The sequence below is a fragment of the Trichosurus vulpecula genome, chromosome 1 (genome assembly GCF_011100635.1).
Source record: "Trichosurus vulpecula isolate mTriVul1 chromosome 1, mTriVul1.pri, whole genome shotgun sequence".
Lineage (NCBI taxonomy): Eukaryota > Metazoa > Chordata > Mammalia > Diprotodontia > Phalangeridae > Trichosurus > Trichosurus vulpecula.
Window position 1 is genome coordinate 165,484,394 of NC_050573.1, and position 18,160 is coordinate 165,502,553.

An 18,160-nucleotide genomic window follows, 5' to 3' on the forward strand; every position below is an offset into this window, starting at 1 on the left:
CAACTAGACTATAAGCTAGTTGAGACCGAAGACTACAGCTCAGTTACCTTTATCTCCCCTATACTGCATCACACTCTTTTGTATTGCATACTCCTCCATGGAAGACAAAGTTTTTCATGGAATAAGGGCTCAGTTTTTAAGGGTTGATTAAATAATTAGACCAGCTTTTTTCAAATTACTTTGGTCATAGAGTATTTGAGGGCTTAGAATATACCAACAGAATCCATAAGTAGAGGTGCAAGGGTCCATGATCCCCTGGATAAAAGAAAGAGAAGTCAGGGAAATTTTGGAGTAGTGTAAGCCTTTTTTATATTGGAAAAAAATACCTTAAGTGACAAGTCTTTTTTTTTACTACATACATAAATTCATATTTAAATTTCAGAGGGGAAAACATCACTAGTACTCAAATTTGCTCATGAAAACCCTTATTCATAGTATTAGAAATAGATATTTGTTCTATAGAACAAAGTTTTGTAAATGCTGGATTTAGAGCATTGTCAGAACCAGGCTAGTCAGGTTATAGTCTTCTTTTTTTTAAATTTTTTTTCCATATTTTATTATTTAATATATTTAGTTTTCAACATTGATTTCCACAAGATTTTGAATTACAAATTTTCTCCCCATTTCTACCTCCCCCCACTCCAAGATGGTATATATTCTGATTGCCCTGTTCCCCAGTCAGCCCTCCCTTCTGTCACCCCACTCCCACCCCAATCCCCTTTCCCCTTACTTTCTTGTAGAGCATGATAGATTTCTATACCCCATTTCCTGTATATCTTATTTCTCAGTTGCATGCAAAAACAACTTTTTTTTGAGCATCTGATTTTAGAACTTTGAGTTCCAAATTCTCTCCCCTCTTCCCTTCCCACCCACCCTCCCTAAGAAGGCAAGCAATTCAACATAGGCCGCACATGTATCATTATGTAAAACCCTTCCACAATATTCATGTTGCGAATGACTAACTATATTTCCCTCCATCCTATCCTTTCCCCTTCTATTCAATTTTCTCTCTTGACCCTGTCCCTTTTCAAAAGTGTTTGCTTTTGATTACTTCCTCCCTCAATCTTCCCTCCTTTCTATCATCCCCCCTTTCTTATCCCCTTACCCCTACTTTCATGTGAGGTAAAATGCCCAATTGAGTGTGTATGTTATTCCCTCCTCAGATCAAATCCGATGAGAACAGGATTCTCTCATTCCCCCTCACCTGCCCCCTCTTCCCTTACAACAGAGCTGCTTTCCCTTGCCACTTTTATTGAGACAATTTACTCCATTCTATCCCTCCCTTTCTCCCTCTCTTAATATATTCCTCTCTCACCCCTTAATTTTATTTTATTTTTTAGATATCATCCCTTCATATTCAATACACCCTGTGCTCTCTGTCTATATATATGTATATTCCCTTCAACTACCCTAATGTTGATAAAGGTCTCATGAATTACAAACATCATCTTTCCTTGTAGGAATGTAAACAAAACAGTTCAACTTTAGTAAGTCCCTTATGATTTTTCTCTTTCTTGTTTACCTTTTCATGCTTCTCTTGATGCTTGTGTTTGAAAGTCAAATTTTCTATTCAGCTCTGTTCTTTTCATTGAGAAGGTTCGAAAGTCCTCTGTTTTATTGAAAATCCACATTTTGCCTTGGAGCATGATACTCAGTTTTGCTGGGTAGGTGATTCTTGGTTTTAATCCTAGCTCCTTTGACCTCTGGAATATCATATTCCAAGCCCTTTGATCCCTTAATATAGAAGCTGCTAGATCTTGTGTTATCCTGATTGTGTTTCTACAATACTTAAATTGTTTTTTTCTGGCTGTTTGCAGTATTTTCTCCTTGACCTGGGAACTCTGGAATTTGGCAGCAATATTCCTAGGAGTTTTCTTTTTGGGATCTTTTTCAAGAGGTGATGGGTGAATTCTTTCAATTTCTATTTTACCCTCTGGTTCTAGAATATCAGGGCAATTTTCCTTGATAATTTCTTGAAAGATGATATCTACACTTGTTTTTTGATCATGGCTTTCAGGTAGTCCAATAATTTTTAAATTATCTCTCCTGGATTAATTCTCTAGGTCAGTACTTTTTCCAATGAGATATTTCACATTGTCTTCCATTTTTTCATTCCTTTGGTTCTGTTTTATAATTTCTTGATTTCTCACAAAGTCACTAGTCTCCACTTGCTCCAATCTAATTTTTAAGATGGTATTTTCTTCAGTGGTGTTTTGGATCTCCTTTTCCATTTGGCTAATTCTGCCTTTCAAGGCATTCTTCTCCTCATTGGCTTTTTAGAGTTCTTTTGCCATTTGGGTTAGTCTATTTTTTAAGGTGTTATTTTCTTCAGTATTTTTTGGGTCTCCTTTAGCAAGTTATTGACTTGTTTTTCATGATTTTTTTGCATCACTCTCACTTCCCTTCCCAATTTTTCCTCTGCTTCTCTTTTTCCAAATCCTTTTTGAGTTCTTCCATGGCCTGAGACCAATTCATATTTTTCTTGGAGACTTTTGATATAGGCTTTTTGACTTTGTTGGCTTCTTCTGGCTGTATGTTTTGATCTTCTTTGTCACCAAAAAAAAAGATTCTATAGTCCTAGTCTGAGTTTGTTCTCACTGCCTGGTCATGTTCCCAGCCAACTACTTGACCCTTGAGCTTTTTGTCAGAGTATAACTGCTTGTAGAGATACAGAGTACTTTGTCCCAAGCTTTAGGGGCTGTGCTGCTGTTTTCGGAGCTACTTCTACTCCACCATCACCACAAGCTCTGCCAAAGCAGCACTCCTCCTCCCCCAAGAACCGCCAAGCAGGACAAAGCAAGAGAACCCTGCCTCTGTGCCAACAAAACACTCCCCGCACTCCCCCTCTGATCTGCCTCTTTATTCCTCCCACCATGTGGGCCAGGGACTCCAGAAAAGCTGGAGCTCTGGAAGCAGCAGCAGGAGCTTCCCACAGCTGCTACTGCTTCACTAGCTCCACTGCCCCCAGGGCTGGGGCTGGACCCCTCTCACCCTGATCTAGCAGTTTTCCCACTGACCTGCTAAATTGTCTTTGGCATTTGTGGGTTGAGAAGTCTGGTAACTGCTACAGTTCAGTGATTCATGGCCCTAAGGTCTGCTCCTTGGCCCGACTCCCAGTCTAGTCTGTCTTGGCATGGCCCATTCTGGGCTGCGCTTCTCAGTCAGCATGGTGCGATAGACCCTTCCCCGCGACCATCCAGGCTATCCTGGGCTCCAGACCTGTTTCCCTCTGCTATTTCATGGGTTCTGCAGCTCTAGAATTTGTTCAGAGCCATCTTTTACAGGTGTTTGGAGGGATTTGGGGGAGAGCTTAAGCAAGTCCCTGCTTTCCAGCCGCCATCTTGGTTCCACCCCCTCAGGTTATAGCCTTCTAATTGAATTTCCCAACTCAAGTTTCTGTCCAGTCCAATTTCTCCTCCACACAGCTGCCAATATGATTTTCCTAAAGCATAGGTCTGACCATCTCTCTCTCTTTCTCTCTCTCCCCCCATCCCATTCCCCCTCTCCCTTTCTTTCTCCACCCCACCCCACACACTGATAAACTACAATGTGTCTGTATGACCAGTAGCATCAAATATAAACTCTTCATCTTGACATTTAAAGCCCTTTTCAACCTAGCCCTTTCCTTTCTTTCTTGTCCTCTTAAATATTACTCCCCTGTGGTCCACCTCTACTGGCCTATTTGCTATTCTTCACATATAACAATCTATCTTCTATCTCTGTGCCTTTGGGCTAGCTGTGTCTCAAGCCTATACTTCCCTCCCTCCTCATTTCTGTCTCTGAGAATCCGTGCTTCCTTCAAGTCTCCTTCTACAGGAGGCCTTTCCCAGGCCTCCCAACTGCTTCCTTTCTCAGGTTACCTGCCATCTCCTCTAAATGTATCTCCATGTAGCATAGCAGCTGACACTTAATAAATTAAGCTAACATTTAATAAATGCCAGTTGGCTGACTGACTGTTAACTTGTTACACAGATTTTTTTTCCTCTATTAGAATGTAAGCTCCTTGAGGGCAGGGACTGTTTTTGCTTTTTCTTTATATCTTCTGTGCTTATCACAATACCTGGCACTCAGTAAGAGCTTAACCAAGCCTTTTTTATTATTTGAAAAAGATATTCACACAGGTAGCCTAAGTAAGGAAGTTAATAGTTACTTGTGTTAAAAAGAAAAAAAAAAGGTACTGTGCTGAGGTTGCTCTGGTTTGGTTTGGTTTGGTTTTAAACAGGCATGCTAGGACTCATGGAACAAAATGAGTATTGTCTTCTTCAAAATAGTCTCCTCTGCAAGTTCTGCACTTAGGTCACCAATATTGCTATTGTTCAAAAGCCTTTTGGAATTTGCTTTATAGACTGCAGCACATTCTTTTTAATACCTCGAGTGGTAGCAAATCTTCATCCTTTCAGACTGGGTATAATTTTTGGAAATAACCAAAAGATACTCAGAGCCAAATCTGGCAAACGAAGTCTATAATTAATGAAGCTGCTCAGTCCTGGTTTTAATTATAAATTCGACGTGACTGTAAAGTGATGTTCTGTGGTTCGTAAATTGGCCTAAAAGGCAAAAACAAAAGAAAAATTCAGAAATGTCAAAGGGAGAGAGACAATAAAATGAACATCATAGTTGTTTAATTCTTGATTTGTTGTCGTTGACTCATTTCAGTGATGCCCAATTCTTTGTGACCCCATTTGAGGTTTTTTTTGGCAAAGATAATGAAGTGGTTTGCCATTTCCTTCTCAAGTTCATTTGACAGATGAGGAAACTAAGGCAAACAGGGTTAAGTGACTTGCCCAGAGTCACACAGCTAGTAAGTGTCTGAGGTCAAATTTGAACTCAGGTCTTCCTGACTCCAAGACAGGCACTCCATCCATTGCATCACCTAGCTAACACTTGTCTCTAAAATGGTTGGGAAACTAGCAGAAAATTGCATATCTTTTGTTCATTATAATCTCTTTTAAGCTTTGAGAGTGTTGCCCCCTCCCCCACAAAGTTATTTACTCAGGTTACACAGGAAATAGTGCAAAGTTAATTGCAATACAACTTTCCTACCCCTTTTTCATCCCATTGTCTGCCAATTTTCTTGGATACCATTGAGAACATAGTTGAAAGGGACAACTTACGAGGTCAAAATTGGATAGAGAGTCAAATAAGGTCAATTCTCTGGGTGATAGGAGTAGACAAATAGGGATCAATACAGGGGCTGGAAGTCTTGATGATGGTGGAGAGCAGGTTCACCATGAGTGAAAGAGTTATGTATTTAAAAGATAGGATGCTGGGGTCAAAGAGAGATATTTCAGAATTGAGGATCTTGGAAGTGAAACAAGATTTGTGATTTGTGAGGCAGTAAGTGAGAAGGAAGTCACAAGTTTCAAGTTTAATTTGGCTGGGTTTGGCAGTGTGTGTGTGTGTGTGTGTGTGTGTGTGTGTGTGTGTACACAGACACATACTTCTGTACCCTGGTCATGTAAAATGTCAGGTGATATGGGCATATCTGATTAAAAGATGGGGGTGTAATTTTTTATTATTATGCTTACTGTAATCTTAGTTCCACATTAGCTGTGACTCAGGAGCATAGTATCTGTATTGCTACATTGTTAGGTAACAGTCATAAGTCACAATTCATTCATAGACTAAAAAGTTAATTTATAATATCAGTGAAAGGCTTTAAAGCATTTATTGCATTCATTGCAAAACCGGTGGCCTACATTCAACTAATTTTATGGGACTTTCTCTTTTTCCTTGCTTGTTAAGGAAGAGTAATGTTGGAACTCTTAGGACAAAGTAAGAGAGTGAGGCATAAAAGGAACAGGCTCTCCCTCTTATGGCTCTCCTAAGATCATAGGATTTTAAGGCAGACAGTATATTATCTATCATCTAAGGTAAGATCTTTAACCTTTTTTTGTGTCATGGGCCTCTTTGGCAGTCTGGGGACCCCCTCTCAGAATCATGCATTTAAGTACATAAAATAAAATATAGAGGAGTACAACGGGGATGGGGGCAAGGGGGAGAATATGCATTTATATAGCACCTACTATGTGCCAACCACTGTGCTAAGCACTTTTTATAAATATAATCTTATTTGATGCTCACAACAAACTTTGTGAGGTAGGTGCTGCTATTATCTTCATTTTACAGTTGAAGAAACTGAGAATAATAGAAGGTAAGTGACTTTCTGAAGGCACACAGCTAGTGAGCATCTTAGGCCAGATTTGAACTCAGGTCTTCCCAACTCCAGGTCTAGTGCTCTATCCACTGTGCCACCTAGCTGCCTAGGAAACCAATTATACTGAAAATATTAAAAAAAAAATTTAAAAGGTTCGTAGAACTCAGCTTAGGAACTGGAAACAACTCCTTCATTTCACAGATGAGGAAACTCAGTCTAGGGAGGTGCCATGACTTGCTGGATATCACCAATAAAGGACTGGAGGTTGGAAGCCAGGTCTTCTGACTCCAAATCCCATACTCCTTCCAATTTGCCATACTGCCTCACCAGCAAATTATATACCAGCAATACAATCCTCATGACTCTTAAGTTGTAAAAGAATGTATTTGACCGTGCTATCAATTCATTGTGATGCAAAATGCCAACTTTTTCTCTCCACCTAGTAAAGCTGCTAAAGTAAATGCTATCAAATTGAGAAGAAAGCATTAGTCTTATAAAATCAGTATACAGAGAACCTATATAAGGAGCCTGTTCCACAGGAAAGTGTTCTTTGGGTCAAGTGGTTTACAAGAACCAGTAAAGTGTACTAGAAAGAGCATTCATGGTACAAGAGCCAGAACACCTGGCCTCTTCACCTAACCTCTGTGACTGACTAACTATGTGAATTTGGGCAAACCCTTTAGCTTCTCTAAACTCCCATCTCCTCACCTACAAAAGGAGAATGTTCACTAGATGCTTTCTAACATCCCTCCTCTGAATACATATTCTTGATCGTTTGTGGTCCATACCCTTACTTCTATATATCAGAGAATCCATGACTTCATCATTGCTTGTACTCCCCGCCATTGATTCAGATTGAAGTCCCTCCGTGCATCAGTAGACAGTTTTCATGAGTTGCTTTGGACAAAAAGAGAAATCGTCACACGGTAGCCATCTTCCTGTTGATGAGTCTTTCTGAAGTGAGCGAGGTTGGTTCTTGAATGACAGATACCCAGACAGTCCATCACTGAACCCTGTCAAATATCATTGGTATAACCTCCAGAGTTCAGAGGGAATTTCAGAGAATCCTAGGAAGTAGGAACAGAGTGAAATGAGAAGAACCAAGAGAACATTTACCCAATGACAACAGTTATCAATAAGGGAGAGATTTAAGAACTCCAGTCAAAGCAATGACCAAAACATCTCCAGAAGAGATGAATCTTGCTACCTACCTTCTGACAGAGAGTTAATAGACTCAAGATGTAGATAGATGCATCATTTTTGGACATTGACACAGTTTGCTGATCTATTCTTGTTTGTTCTAAGGGTGTTTTCCCCCTCCATTTGTGTTTTGGGAGTGGGGGATACCAGGCTAGCAATAATAATGCCCCCCCCCCGCATAAGAGGGATATTGAAACTTTTCTTAATACACAGAAGAAACTAGAGGGAAGCACAGACCAGCAAGGCAGTTTTGAAAGTAACATATGCAATTTATTATATACTTTAAAATAAAACAAATGGTAGAGATGCCATATGGTATGAGAGAGAGATAGCTATAAACATATGGGCAGTGAAGATGAAGTAGGGAGATAAAGACTTAACATCGGGGTTAACACGATGATAGCACAGCTGGGATGGTTGGCACAGCTGGGAAAATGGTAGTTGAGAACAAAGTGGTAGAACAGTAGACTGTTAACTGGTAGAGGACCTCGAAGACTCTCAAAAGAGTGATAGAAAACCACTGGTGGGTTGGGATTGTAGCACAAACCGTTAAGAGTTGTTTTCCCTCTTTGCTGTCATTAAAATGTCCAAAGAAGATAGAACAACCTTTAGGTCCCATTCTATTTCTCCCACCATCCCACCTCATTTCAGAGCGTACCCTTACATCCCCCCACCCTGCCCAACCCAATCCAACCTCATCCACTCTCATCAGACCTTGACCTCTTCACACCTCTCATCTTTCTTATTTGTAAATGAAGGGACTGAATTAGGTTATTTCTCATGTCTTTTTTGCTCTCCGCATCTGATGATCCTGCTGTTCAAGTTTTTTTCTTTATTACAGTAATTATCTGAGGACTTTATAGAATGAAGTTTTGGAAATTTTCAATAGGTGGCGCTGCTGTTACCCACTGTCTGACTCACAATGAGACCTAAATTTAGACTTTCCTTATTTCATCAACATTTGGGCAAAGAATTATGGAGGAAGCCTTAGAAATCATCTAGTTCATCCTGCTCACATTTTAGATGGGTAAACAGGCCAAGGGAGTTGAAGTAATTTGCCCAAGATCACAAAACCAGTTCATGGGAAATCTACCAGCTCTGCGTGACTTTAGACAAATCCCTTCACCTCTCTGGACCTCATTTCTTAAATGAGGAGTGAACTAAGTGATCACTAAGATCCTTTGTAGCCACGTGATTCTGTGAAATTCATCCAATCATACCTTGTTTATGAGTGATATTTGTGTCAAAGGCAGGCATTTAATCTAATTTCTTCTGCTGATACATAAATCAGGAGTTCTTAGCCTGGGGTCTGTCAACTTTTTAAAATATTTAAATAGTTATATTTCAATAAAATTGGTTTCCTTTGTAATCCTTTTTATTTTATGTATTTAAAAGCATTATTCTGAGAGATATCCAGACTCCCAGAGGGGTCCATGATACACAAAAAAAGATTAAGAATCTTTGCTTTAAACTTTTTTTTTTTATAAAAGAAGCATATAATTGTGACCAGCTACACAAAAAGGACAAATTCTCAAGAACTGCTCAAATTAAAATACCTTTTTTTCCCACACATCACATCCACATAGAAAGTGTCTTCATATACTTAACTGAGAGAGGCAAAGAGAGAATCTTTATTTACACAGTTGGGATAATCAGACCAACTCATTGAGGTAGTTTTAAAACATCAAGAATTCAGAGATCATCCATAAATGCAAGATGTAGAAGTGATTTGGAATATGTAATAGGGATTCATAGACTCATAGAGAAAGATGTATGTCGATCAGCACGAAGAAGAAAATCTTGTGCAGGGCATCACAGACAAATCGTTAATCGTTCATTTTGCCCTTATCATCTGCTTTAACCATTCATTGGTTCCCCCCAACTGGTCTTCAAGTCTTGCCTGTTGACATGATGTTTAAGGTAAAAGTAGATTATCTGAGCTATGCAGCAGCCATACACTTGCATCTGGGTGTGGTTTCCCTGATTACATTCTTAAGGACAAATTTACAAATATTTGGCAAGATTCCTCCTTCTGTGGGAACCAGACAAGTCATAACACTAACTGAACACTCTAGACAGCATTGAGCAGCAACTTTTTAGGGCACTTCCATCCATAAAAACTACTTGGCAACAGAGTGCATGGCATGCAAGAGAATAACTTCAGCCCTGCTCTTAGATCTGTGCTCCTCCTGCCTGAAAAAGTCTCCTACCCTGCTGTTGTCCCTGTAAAAAAAAAAAAAAACTAGAGTAAAAAAACACCCCCAAAATATGGGTGGGAAAATGACTATTCACCTCTTGCTTTATGACTACTTCCCCTTGAATGGTAGATAGAAATTAAGGTTGTTTAATTAGTTTATTGTCACCTGGTTCAGGATCTCAGTCACCCTTAATTCCTTACCCTCTCTTAGCCCTAAGTCCTTTCAGGTAACAAGTCTTACTTTTTCTACCATCCTCTCTCTCCACTCAAACCTCAGCCCCTCTACTTCAGGCTCTCATCACATCTCCCCTGTTCTGTTCCAGTAGCTTCCTAATTGGTCTCTCTGTGTCAAGTGTCTCTGCTCCCCTGGCCATCCTACACACGGCTGAGTCTCCCCATGTCACTCCTCTACTCCCGAGGCTCCAGTGGTTCCCCATTGCCTCTAGGATAACATGCAATCTCCTGTGGCATTTGAACACCTCAACAATCTGGTTTGAGCCCACAAGTCCAGGCTTATTACATAGTACTCCCCCTTTATGTAACATTTTAGCCAGACTGACCTACTTACTGTCCCATCTTGTCTTTGCACAGGCTGTCCCCCATGCCAGAAAGACACTCCCAGGTTGCATCTTTCTTGATTCCTGGTGTCGTTAGTTCCTTTCATCCCCCCCCCAAAAAAATTATTTTAATTTGCGTACAGTTTGTATTTACTTATATGTACACATGTTGGTTCCCCCAATAGAATATAAGCCCCTTGAGGCAGAAACCATTTTGTTTTTATCTCTGTTCCCCAGACCCTAGCCCAGGAACTGTCAGATAGTAGGTGCTTAATGAGGGGCAGTTAAGTGGCACAGTACATAGAGTGCTAGGCCTGGAGTCAGAAAGACTCATCTTCCTGAGTGCAAATCTCACCTCAGATACTTACTAACTGTGTGACCCTGGGCAAGTCACTTAACCCTGTTTGCCTCAGTTTCCTTGTCTGTAAAATGAGCTGGAGAAGGAAAAGGCAAACTACTCCAGTATCTTTGCCAAGAAAACCCCTTGGATCATAAAGAGTCAGACACAACTGAACAACAGGAACTTAATAAATACTTGCTAAATGAATGAAGTTCACAAAATGATAAAATGAAAAGATTGCAATTTTTGTGATAGGAAAACAAGACCTACTACAAGACTGAAAAAAATTGGATTGCAAATAAATTTAATAGGTGCCATTTACATTCAGATCAAGGTAGATCTGTACTTGGCCAAGAAATGTTATTAAGTGAGCTGCCAAACATTTTTTCATCAGAAGCCTAAGAGCTCGACATTGGTGTCTTCTCTGTTCCTTTTCAAACTTCACTCTCTTCTTCTCCCTCCTGCTGTTGAACTTTTCTGCCCCTGTCCCTGCCCTTTCTAACTCTTCTTCATTGCTCACCTGCTGTACTTTCTGGTGAAAGCCAGGAGTACCAAATTATTCTGTCATTGGCTTCCTTTCCTGTTCATCTCAGATCTTAAAAGCCCATCAGCCTAGCACTAGAAGCTTTAGCATTAGTGATCTGTCAACATAAAGACAGAGAAGATATATAGACTCAAGTAGCTTTTAATTACATTTTAGATTTTTTTATTTTATTACTAAAGTCACTTAGGAAACAAAGAACAGTTCTATTAAGATAGTTGAAACGGAAAATAATAACACTTGGCACTCCTGTATCATTTTTTATCCAAGTGTCTAAAGGTACTTTACAAACATTAATTAAGTTTCACTACCTTTCTTTGAGGTAGGTAACTAGTAGAAAAAGGGAAGTTTCCACATATTTCCTCATGTCAGAGTACTTTATGAGAAATGAAGCCCTGTAAGCCAGAGATCAAGAGTTCCTTTCCCATGTGGTTTCAATGGCACCTCAAGTGAACAGTCATGTGTGGATGCAAGTTTATAGCCCAAAGTAGGGACTTAACATGCTTTGTGGTAGAAATCCCTATAGTGATGGGACATAGGATTTGAGAACATGCACAATGAGCTCTTCAGTCCTAAACTTTTTTACGTCCCTGTTCTTACCGTTCCCAGTTCTACTTTACTGCTCCCCATCTATTCTTTATACTGAAAGCTAGCTTTGGTCCAATAGCCTAGTGCCCTCTTTCAGTTCTGAGCCAAAATCAGAACACAGGAAACATGCAAAGCTTCATTAAAAATATACTTTCTTTTCTGGAAACTGGCACTATATAGTAGCCCTGCATGACTGCTGCATCTCCCAAGGTGGAAATAAAAGTTGAAGTCTGTGATTTTCTGATCTTCTTTTTTCAAATATTTTCTTTTGTATTAACTGAGGAAAAAAAAAGGAAATAGCAGTGAGTGAAATGATGCCAATTCTTTTTGCAGATCTGTCTTACACCTTTCTTCCCAAGACAAGAATAGTATTATATATAGTAGGAATCTTGGAATGGGAAAATTTTGACTCAAGTGCTGACTCAGCTACTTACTAAGCTGAATGACCATAAGCAAATCACTCACATTTTTTAAGCCTCAGGTTTCTCATTGAATCAGTAAAATCCCTTCCAGGGTTGTTATGAGGAGTACCAATAACGTGAGATATTACGCTGCATTAGTCTGAATGTAGGCCTCCCTTGAGAATATACTGCCTGCCCAAACAAGATCTCTTTGAAAGAAAAAAAATCAGTATAGACACAAAAAGATAGTTCTGAGTCTATTTTACAAATCAATTTGGGGGAGACAGTGTGGCCTCTTTTTGGATCGGTGTAGTATTCGCCTTGCAAAGATGAAATAGCCAAAAGACACATGTAAAGTTAAAATTCAGTAAGAGATCAAGCTAGAACTTCCGATTCTATGTCCTAGGCCTCAGCTCATTTCTCCAAAAGATCTTAGAGGATGAGAACTCATTTCCCAAAGTAGTTGAAACTTGCCTCCTAAAACATTTAAAATTACTCTGTAGGAAATCATCCTGCAGTAGAAGGAAACCAGTCAAATTCACAATGGCTGTTTCCAAACATGGGCCCCGATCTTTTTTTCTTTCCCTTCTGTCTTCTCTGTCGGCCTGATTGGATAAGGTGCCTAAGATAAGGCAGGAGCAGCAGAAACCTGACTCAGTGACAAGCAATCCAGAGGCTTTTGTCTGTGAACCTGACCAAAGAGTGAGTCACTCACTATCAATTAGGAGGGGTGTGTGTGTGTTGGGGGGAGTGGGGGAAGGAGTGAGGGAAAGGAATGGAGAGAAAGGAAGAGGAGGAATCAGTTTGTTTTTTAAGGAGAATGATTTATTCCCTGCCTGGATTTTTTTTTTGTCTTTGATAGTATTATCAATTAAAGGAAATGCTTCCCCATCAACCTTTTCACAAATGTATATGCTTATATCGTAATTGTACTGGGTTGGGAACTGACAACAGACAGGCTTTTTGACTGAATCCAAAGAACTTAATTTAAGGCTTGGAAAGAGAAGTTCAGAGACCTAGCCCATAATAAGTGCTTAGGCTGCATAGCAATGACCCAGAAATGCCATTATGATCACCCTTTCATATGTATTTCATATCTAAAGAAAACCCAGAAGCTCATAAAGTTTTAGGGACGGAAGATCCATCCAGTCGTTTTCTTCAAGTAAATTCTGTCAAAACCAGAAGCCGTTCAGCCTCTTTGGCCAGGTAGCCAAGATAGCCTGAGTATAGCGATCCAGTCCCACCTCCCCACACTGACCTATTGGGATCCAAACACAGGTGCCATTCTATTTTCTATTTAGGTCCATCTCTTGTTCAGTGACAGGCTGCCTCCTCTTCTGAAGGACCTCTTTCAATTGGCTTAAAGTCACAGTGTTGTGTTTTTGTTTCGGTTTGGTTTTAGTCTTTGTTTTTTAGTGGGAAACCATTTATTATATCTCCCAACTTCTGGTTGTGAGCAAAACAAGACCAGTTAGCTCTTCTTTCAGTCACTTTGGAGCACTGTGCATGATAGAGCACAGCAAATGGAAATTGTTAAGTGGCTTATCCCCCAGTGTGACGGGGGTTGTGGTGTGATGTCATGCATGTCAGCAGAGTGAAAGCTTTTGTCACACTGAGACTGGTAACAGCATGCCTGGGCAGCGGGATGCTGCCAAAAGGCAGATGTGTGACTGCATGCCTCTCACTTCATTGACATGCACGTTAGGCACCATCAAATGCCACCCCCCTCTCAGATTTTCTTTAGCTGCCTTACCCCCTAGGCACCAGAAAATGGGACTTGTCAGAGAGGCCAGAGCGAGAGTTAAATTATATCTGGCCCATTCGTGCGACTCTTCTTTAGGAAACATCATTCAGGGTACTCTGTCCCAAAACTACTTTTTGGATTACTTGGGAAAGGCAAGAAGTTGTGATGTCTCAGTAAGCTTTGAGTCAGGAATTTGTTGTTCAGTCATTTCAGTTGTGTCCAACTCTCCATGACCCTGTTTGGGGTTTCCTTGGCAAAGATACTGGAGTGGTTTGCCATTTCCTTCTCCAGCTCATTTTACGGATGAGGAAACTGAGGCAAACAGGGTGAAGTGACTTGTCCAGGGTCACACAGCTAGGAAGCGTCAGAGGAACTCAGGAAGATGAGTCTTCCTGAAGAACAGTAACAACAACTGCCACTAACATTTCTATGGCATTTACAAAGTGCTGGGCCCTGTGCTAAGTGGTTTATAATTTTTTTATCTCATTTGATCTTCACAACAACCCTGGGAGATTAGAGACTATTATTATCATCCTCATTTTACAAATGAGGAAACTGAGTCAGACAGAGGTTAAGTGGCTTGTCCAGGGTCACATAGCTAGTAAGTGTCTGAGGTCACATTTGAACTCAGGTTTTCTCGACTCCAGGCCCAGAATGCTAACCATTGCACCACCTAGCTGCCATAATATTTATAAAAGGGCACAGTTTTACAGCTCTGACCACAGTTAAAAAAAAAAAGGTGGTAGTGGTAATTATTCTGATATGTCTGACTCTTCATGACTCCATTTGGACTTTTGTTGGCAAAGATACTGGAGTGGTTTGCCATTTCCTCCTCTAGTTCATTTTATAGATGAGGAAACTGAGGCAGAGTTAAATGACTTGCCCAGGGTCTGACACAGCTAGTAAGTCTCTGAGGTTGGTGACTCCAGGTGCTAGCTACCTAAAATGACATACCTTTAGTAAATCATGCTATTAGTGTTTTGCCTTTATAAGCCTCTGTCAGCTGAAGATTTTCTCAATATCACTATATGCTTTCTCAACAACATCCCAGTGGAGAGAACCTGATAACTGGTGCACTTCAGGAAGGCACAGAGAAATTTTCCTAAGACTCCACAGCAGTTCAGGCGTGAGATCAGAACTCTAACTAGAAGTGTGACTTCCATGGCTTAATCTTAAAAGTATCTCTTAGGGGCAGGTGTGAGATGGAGAGCCATATCAAGAGCAGTGTCTGATATTTTTGTAGGACCGTATCACTGGCCAGCTCAAAAGTCTTTAGCGGCCCCCTTTTGCCTCTAATGTAAAATATTAACTCCTCAGCCTGACATTTAAAGCCCTCCGCAATTTGGCTCCTGCTTACCTTTCCAGATGTTTTTCCTATTAATCCCCTTCACATACTCCTTCCTAGTTCCAGCCACCTGCCCTCCTAGCTGTCCCCTGGGCCTTTACACAGGCTGTCCCATGTGCTCCCAGGATCCCTTCCTTCCCCATCCCTTCTGGCCACCTCTAACTTGAAGCTTCTCCTGATTTTTCCCGTTGTTAGTGTTCTCTCTCTCCTTCTGAAATTGCTTCTTTATCCAATTGTTTACATATTGGTGTCCTCCCTCCCACCCCAGTAGAAGGAAGGCTCTTTGAAGGCAGAAAGTGTTTCACTTTTGTCTTTGAGCATCTAATACCTGGCACTTGGTGGGCACTTGAAAAATGATCGCTTAACTGAATTAATTTTTGTGAGGGAAAACACACCAAGAGATGAAAACAATGCCAACTCCCAGTTCTGGATTTAACCATTGCAGAGCACTCTGCCGCCAACTTAGACACCAAGCTCCCTATCATGATTCACATCTGGGTGATTGATTTTGCTGATCCTGGAAGAACATCAGGTAGGTGAATTTCGCCATCACTCAGACCCATATGATGAGAGTTTGTGCAGCAGCCCAGAAATACTGTAACCCAGTCGGTCAGCACTGAGCCTAGGTTAAGGTCTGATGTTTTCTCAGGCAGTTGAATTTCTTTCTCTTTGTTTAGTCAGAGTGGATAATCTACAGGCTGAGAATATGCTGGTGCTTATGACACTCAGGATAAAGTGTCAAATTAAAGGCTGGTTTAAATTAATTATCAATTTGGCAGATATTTGCGCAATGTGACCGTGATTTGTTCACTCTAACATCAAAGAACAATGTATTCCATTGTCAATCTTTCATTCTTTTTTTTTCCATAAGACCAATTAATTGTTCAAAGGTAATATATGGAGGAGATTTCAAGAGCATTTATCTTGGCAGTCTCTGCCTCCATTGTGGTCTGGCTAACAATAGAACTAAAATCTGTTTTGTAATGACGATTCCAGTTGAGCTGGAATCCCTTTGAAGCTCCTGCACTTTGCTGTCAGGAGATCTCAAGATCTCATTTGGCTCCAATAAAACATTCTCTCTACATGATCAAAATATGTTGCATACTGAAATGTAGCAACTTGCAATGGGCCAAGGTTAGTAATATCATGCATGACTGTAGCATGCGTCACAGAGTGATCATAGGACTGAGAACTGGAAAAGGCCTTGGACATCATCTAGACCCAACCCTCTCCTTCTCTTCATAAGGAAATTAACACTTGGACAAGTCAGTGACTTCCCCAAGGGACCCTTAGCTAGAACGGGCCAAACAGGGATTTTTACTTAGATCTGAATCTAAAGTCAATGAGTGCGTTACCCCCACATAGATGTAAATAGTTTTGCGTTCATTCCTGGATATGAATTTAACGGATCACAAAATGCATATGCTCAATGGGTGCCAGAAAGAAAGGAAATCAGCCAACAAATTGAATGGAATTTCTGTTTTAATTAGTGGTGTGTTTGCCTGTGCTGACTTTCAGACAGAGCAACATGAAAATCACTGTGAAGGTTCAGGCTCTCAATCATTGCATCAGCTGACCTCAATTATTTAATGCCATTGTCACCTGTAAATAAATATAGTCATTATCTTTGTCTCTATTTATATTTTTAAAACAGCTTTCCCACCCACTCCCACTGGCTAGAACAATCCATATGCCCCAACAAGAAGGGTGCAGGGTTTTTTGCATAAGTTTTGAGCCAGAGCCAAAATTAGACTTCAAAAAGGCTACCTCTCCTTGGAGACGTCACTGGATCTTGGGCTTCAGCTCAGAAGTCTCTGATAACCACTTGACACAGAAGTGACAGTGCATGTAGAGTCTTCATCTTTTGCTTGGTTTTTGTATGTTACATTAGGAATAGAACCATGTTCTGACATGGATTTTTTTGTTATTGTTGTTTTGAATGGTATTCCCTCAAAGCAATGTGAGAAGCATTGTGGTCCAGGGAGCTGGAAGCATGGTGATGAGTGTACACTTCAATAACAAAATGAAGCCCCCTACTACTCAGATGGATGAACTATATTTTTCACTGCCAACCCCAGTGTTTGTGATAATGGGAATGAGTTAAAGTTTTTTTTGTTGTTGTTGGTGGTGGTGGTAGTGAGAAGTATTTTTAATGAATTGCCCTTAGAAAATTCCTTCTCCGGAGACTCTGTAAATGTGTCAGTGGGAAAAGCAAATGATGAAATGAATTTTAATCTTCCAAGTAGAATTTGCTTTAGCTGCAATACCAGACTCTGTCATGTAAAGGCATCCCACACACCACCCAGTCTGGTCTCTGCCTCCTCCCCCTACCCAACACCATTACCAACTTTAAATAGTTTGGCCTAATGAAAGTCCCAGACTTTTTGCTTCTGGTTAATCACAAGATGAAAATAAACACCTGTGGGGAACATTGTTCAGGAAAGGGAGCACTCGGGAAGTTAACATCTTCATGATGGCAAAACTGAGTGTGGAGGGTAGGGCCATATTGCTTACTAGTCAGCCCCCATGATTTTGGGAAACTGATCAGCCCGTGAATTTGTAAGGTCATCAATCTCCAAAAGTTGAACAGATTGAACAACATGAGATGTGAGGGGGAGACATGGAGTGTGGTTTTAAGGTTTATGGACTGAAATTGGAGGAGCTCTCTGAAATCCTAAACCTCATTTATTTTAGCCAGAAGTCCAAGTATGATAGTGGGGAAAGGGATGGACCCCACTGCCAGCTGCCATAAGCTGATCTGCTGGGCTATCTTATGCTCTGTTTCAAAATATGGAATTAGGAATTGGCTAATGCACTTGGAATCCCCACCGAAATGTTGACATGAGACTAGTAATGGATCACAGAAGAGTGATAAGTTGTCATTCCTGATCTGAGCAGATAAAACAGAGGGCACAAAAGAATGGTGTTCTCATCAGTAGTGGGAAGGGCTGAGGATTCTTAATAGCAGTAGTGGGCAGAAGTCCAAGGTAATTTCCAAGGGAAGAGGCAGAAGGATATAAAGTGAGGCAGCACAGGAAAACTATATTGAAATCAGTTTCAGAAATCTTTATCTTCAGTTTGTCAGCTGAT

At 40.5% G+C, this 18,160-nt stretch overlaps 1 protein-coding gene across 2 annotated transcripts in view; it reads left to right on the forward strand.

Annotated features, from left to right (window-relative positions):
- Nucleotides 1-18,160, forward strand: part of GMDS (GDP-mannose 4,6-dehydratase) — a 782,760-nt gene that overhangs the window by 702,722 nt on the left and 61,878 nt on the right. The window lies entirely within an intron of this gene.